Below are 6,218 nucleotides of genomic sequence, written 5' to 3'. Positions count from 1 at the left end.
AATAAATAAATAAATTATAAAATCAACCCCAAGAAAAAGGGCGATTATTGTGCTAATTTAAGGCGTATTATGCTCTTTTACACAATGTAAATTTCTCAATCTCAAACATCATTTTTACTAATAAAATAAAATAAAAAAATCTTGGTTCATTTATCTAGAAGCTATTTTGTTAATAGTATTTGTACATAGAGAAGGGTAGAAATAACACAAGAGAATTTGGTTTCATTGGGGCGTATATATATTTGTTTGGTTATGGAGAAAATTCTCCTTGTCTTTTAAAGAAACGGGAAAATGGGCAAAGACGTTACTTTCAATTTTATTTTCTCAAAACAGCATTTTTCAGGATAGCCCCCTTGTTCATAAAAGCGACCATATAATATGGACCCGTTTATGTGTAGCGAGATTGTCAAGTGTTGAAAATTACGCCAAACCTACGGGGTGCCCACTACAGCTGGATCGGGCCGATCGCCCGACTCGATCGCCTCAAAAACAATTAACTTGTTCGTTTTCAGTTTCAGGCGATCGAGTCGGGCGATCGGCCCGATCCAGCCGTAGTGGGCAACCCGTAAAATTTTGAGGCGACTGAGTCGGGCGATGGGCCTGATCAGCCGATCCCATCCGTAGTGGGCGCACCGTATTAGGCCTACTATGAGCGCTTTGTCCAACGATCAGCGGTCTTTAGGAGCACGCGTTTGTCCGCAAACTCACCGGGCGAATCTGGCAAATTGTTTACATGTAGATGTCGTTTGCAGCAGAAGTTGTTGTTAATTGTTATACAGGGAGTTTGGTTTAGATGCGTCAGTGGACTCGGAAGTGGAGCATTTTACTGCATGTTTTTCGATATGTTGTAAGCAGGAAGTTGAGCCAACTTGTGCCACTTCATTGACAATTTGCCCCCTACGGAAATCAAACCCAGGTCTCCTGTTTTTGACGACGACGGGGTTAATCGCTATAATATACCACAGCGTCGCTATATACCACAGCGGCGGGTGGTTGGCGGGTGATCTGGTGTGGTCTGCTCCTTCTTCTTTATCAAACATCCATCGTCCTTATCTCCCCTTCTTCTTTTTATGTTTGTTACTCTCTTGTAGCACCTCTAATCTTCTGGCGCTCATATGACCTCATGCAGTTGCGAGCGCTGTAAAACTTCAACTAAAACTAAAGCTAAAATACCACAACGTCGCTATATACCACAGCTAAGAAATTTTGTAACTCGGGTGGCTGACGAAACGTTCTGCAGTAGGCAATGACTGTTATTACTATAAAAGGCAACATCACAGAGCTAATCTGGCAGATTGTTTACCCATCGATGTCGCCAGCAGCCGAGGTCTGTGATCGGGGTCTTTTTTATTTATTTTGTAAATGTTTAACGGCGCTCGCAACCGCATAAGGTCATATGAGCGCGGGACACATTAAATTTTTTCAGTTGCTAGAAAATTTCGAATTTTGCCCGGGTGGCTGCCGAAGCCTACTCTTATCGATTTTAGACCACCAAGGGATCTTTAACGTGCGCAACTTGCACACGGTCCCTCCGAGATTTTTCACCCGTGTCCGAGAAGGCTAGGTGTAGATCTGTGACCGGAGTCTGTGGTGTGGCGGTGAGAGAGGCGCTTCGACGTCGCGTGCAGGAGACCCGAGTTCGATTCACGAGTGCAGAGGATATTTGTGAGACGTGCTAACGAAATGAGTTACTTGCCGCACTCCAGAAATGGAGATATTGGCCAAAAATCAACATTAGGGTCAAATTTGTAGATTTTTAAAAATTAATGCCATATTCTTTAAATATAGCAAGCCTCTCATCATTTCATACCTATACATTTTTAAGACTTCACCTATAGTATAAGCGTGATGTATATATTTCCATAGGGCTTGAATCCGAGAAGCAACTCATTTTGTCTGCACGCTTCACATTTATCGTGTCTCTCTGTTTTTGTGCTGGGATGTTGAACATTCTATCCCTCTCAGCCAAGCCTGGCCCTGTCAGGCGGAGCCAGAAGCCTCTCTTTTCATCATCATCCGGTGCCTTGTCGACTGGCGTGGACGATCATGGACCTCCACTTCACTCTGTCTTGCGTTGCAGCAATGCTGTCTGTTGTTCTTGCTGCTCCTAGCCATGTTGCCATCTTGTCCAGTATCTTTTCCCTCTGACTGCCTCTGCCTCTCTTTCCATCAAACTTGCCTGTTGTTACAATATTCTTCAATGCTTCTTTCCGCATTGTGTGTCCGAAGAAATTTGCCTGTCGCTTTCTTATATTCGTCATAAGCTGTCTTCTACAATTTGCTTCAACCAAGACTTCTTCATTTGTTTTTCTAGATGATCTAAATTATCTTTCAGGGTGGTGAGAGTGTGTTTCAGACTCATGAACACTGTAGACATCTATAAATGGACTCAATCCAGTTTCAGCTGTGTTGAAAAGGGAAGTTGTGGTTTGGGTAATGTTAATACTATTACATGAAATGTAAAGCGCATAGAGCTTGCTTTCGAGTGGGGACATGTGCTATACAAATGCTATTTATTATTATTTTTATAATTAAATGGCGTGTTTTCGGGTTGGAAAAAGAGGGTGGGAGGGAGTTGGGTGAGGCACGGGGAGGGGGGATTCCGGTAGAAAATCCCAGTAAACGATCCCGGATCCATGAAAACCGCCCACTTTCACACGCCTCTTTGAGTCTCCATCAAACAAGAAGAAGCGGTGGCTCTTACAAACATGATGAGTGAGCATGGTCAAAATTAGACCTGGCTCTCATTGAAAAAAGATGAATATTTGGAGTAATTTTCTTTTAGGCAGAACACAACGCTTTATGTTACTGTTGTACGTTATACTGTATTGTAAAGAGCTCAGAGCCTGTGTACTTTAATCGGGGTTGAGCGCTAAATAAATGTCATTTATCCTTATTATTATTATTATTATTATTATTATTATTATTATTATAATTATTATTAGTATTATTATTATTATTATTATTATTATTATTATTATTATTATTATTATTATTATTATTATTATTATTATTATTATTATTATTATTATTATTATTTTAAAAAACTCAAGATAATCTTCAGAATACGATTATTTTACAGGTTTGGGCATGGGGCTACCAGATAATAATGATTATTATAATGCAGTCACGAACCTACTCATCTCTCCTTGACACCAAAATATGGTGCTATACTAATTGGTTACAGCGACACTTGAGTCCAGTGGTGGGGACATCGTAAACTCGCCACTTGTGACGCATCACGATCAACCCTATCCGTACATATCCATAGGACGTGGGGAAACTCTGTGCCACCACCTAACCCTATTCGTACGTCGTGTTTTACTATCGTATCCATACGACGTGGGGAACTCTGTGCCACCACCTTCCAAAGTGGAAATTTACTCGTTAATCCGATCCGTACGCTTTCCATAGAAGTCTGTCCAAATGATTTTTTGAGAAATACTGAAAATTTCAAAGAGATCTTCTCGTAATTGAAGTATTCTAAAATGCGAAGAATACAACCCCGGGGGTACAAAATCAACTCAGGGCGTACGAATAGAGTTAAAACAAATGCACTTTTATTTGTTCGTTTACAAGTGTAGGTCCACAGACGAAGAACAAAGACGGAGTGCGCCTGCCGAGTCAGCCGATGTGGCGCAGTGGGTTGATCTGAGGAGCAGTCGTTCGCTATTCAAGTCTGCAAGGGTTCAGGATTTCTATTCTCTTCAAAGTGGTACCTATTTATTTATCTTGTGCTATATGTGAGACGTGCTAACGAAATGAGTTACTTGTCGCACTCCAGAAATGGAGATATTGGCCAAAAATCAACATTAGGGTCAAATTTGTAGATTTTTAAAAAATTAATGCCATATTCTTTAAGTATAGCAAGCTTCTTATCATTTCATACGCGTGATGTATCTATTTCCATAGGGCTCGAATCCGAGAAGCAACTTATTTTGTCTGCACGCTTCACATATGCTTATCAGGAAGGTGAAATTATTTTATGTTTCAGAAAGCTGTCAGGTTTGCTAGGTTCCATCCTAATGAAGTTTTTCCTAGGGCTTAATGTGTTTCTACTTATTATTAGAACGTCTCTATTCGTTGCAAAAAGACAACCCCTTCTCGGCCCCCTCCTCGGCCCCCTCCTCGGCCCCCTCCTCCCCCCAACCCCTGAGGTGGTGAACACGGCCAATGTTTGGTGTTTTTTTCTGGTAGAGGTTTTACGGCGCTGGCAAATGCATAAGGTCATATGAGCGCCAGAAGATTAGAGGTGTTACAATGGAGTAACAAACATAAAAATGAAGGAGACGAGATAAAGACGACAGATGTTTGATAGGAAAGAAGGAGCAAACCACACCGAAGCACCCGCCAACCACCCACTCGGGCAACGTTCGCACCAATGGTGAGACGTTGACAACCCAACCGCCATCACCCCAAACTCGCTCATCGTTCGACACAAAACTTTAAATACACGCACTCACTTAGAAAGTTCCAGCCTTTTCCTCTCCTCTCCGGCTCTTCTCCCGGTGCACAATTCCACGAGTAGTTCTCCCGTGCCCTGTGTGTGTGTGTGTGTGTGGGTGCGATGCGCGGTAGTAGTAAGACTCACTCATGCAAACAGCAGCTGTTTACGAAGACGTGATAACGTTAAAAAAAAACCCACAAACAACAACAACAACAACAACACAGTTATGAAGAGAATTGTATATGAACGACTGTACGACATGGCCGAGCGAAACAGCTGGTTCTCCGAACTGCAGGCTGGTTTCAGGAAGGGGAGATGTGTGGAAGACCAGATTCTGAGAATTACGCAGAAGATTTCCGACGGCTTCCAAAAGAAGGAGAAATCGGTACTCGTTCTCCTCGATTTTTCAAAGGCCTGCTCTCCACCCTCCTAGTCTGAGGTATCCTCGATAAATACGTTTCATGGCTGAATGACTTCCTTCAAAATCGCCGATTCAACGGAATACTGAGTAAGAACAGGAAAATGAAACAAGGCCTCCCACAGGGTTCCTTCCTGGAACCTATCCTCTTCCTCTTTTATATCGACGAACTGGCGGAACTACTCCCGAATGATCTCACAATCTCACTCTACGCTGACGACGTCTCTATCCTCGCATCATCACGCACAGCACGAAATGCCGAACGTCTGACACAAAGAGCGGTGGACATGACGTCTCACAATTTTCATTTTTGGCGGAAAATCGATCTGTGCTCGACGTTATTTCCTTAACGTTACTTTATTAATTCATTTACTTTATATTACTTTAGTAACTCCCTTCCATTAATTACAGGATTATAATTAAAAACCAAAAAAGCTTTATAATTTTAAAAAATAAATATCTCACACAAAAATTGTTTTAGAATGTTGTAATTTGGAATAGATGTAATTCATTCCAAAGGAATGTGTTTGACATAAAGTTCATAAAGACGAAACTTATTTATGAAAACGAAAACGGCTTCAAGAAAAAAACTCCCCTAAACGCAAAATGCACCAATTATTGTCTTGCGAGGAAAACCATGAACCAATCGGTTTGCTTTTACATTTTCCTTTTCTTGTTTGCATAACATTTTCCCATACCTGTAGCATTTAAAAACAATATATATCATTTCTGCTATAGAATTTAAAATAAAGAAAAACAACTTTTCTTCTGGACTTCTCAGAGACAATGCTCTACACATGCCCTCCTCCGGGTTCGAAACATTAATTTCTGACGAGTTGCTCGTAATGTTCACACCTTGCCACACCTTATCACACCTTGTCACATCTTGCCACACCTTGCCACACCTTGTTACACCTTATCACACTTTGTCACACCTTGTCACACCTTGCCTTATCTTGCCACACCTTGTCACACCTTGTCACACCTTGTCACACCTTGACACACCTTGTTACACCATGACACACCTTGTTACACATTGTCACACTTTGTCCCCAGTGTTGGGGTCACTACAGTCGGAACATGTCCATCTCTGCTCTCCCCCCCTCCCCCACTTAAGGATCAATCCAAGAGTCTATCTGCTTACAGTCTCCATCATAATCTAGTTGGAGATCTGCCGGACTAGTCCGCACCGGTGGCTGTGTTTCCCTTCTCCTCTTTGGATCGTCTTCTCCTTCAGTCTACCTAGAGTGTGGAAACCGCTATCCGCCCATTTCTTCCTCAAATTTTCACTTACAGCGGTTAGGACGGTTGGTGGGTCCAGTGTCAAATTCCTTCCCACTTTTGCTTCTCCAG

Source organism: Aplysia californica, unplaced genomic scaffold, assembly GCF_000002075.1.
Source record: "Aplysia californica isolate F4 #8 unplaced genomic scaffold, AplCal3.0 scaffold00120, whole genome shotgun sequence".
NCBI lineage: Eukaryota > Metazoa > Mollusca > Gastropoda > Aplysiida > Aplysiidae > Aplysia > Aplysia californica.
The sequence above is the reverse complement of the archived record's forward strand: the minus strand, read 5'-3'. Positions refer to the sequence as shown.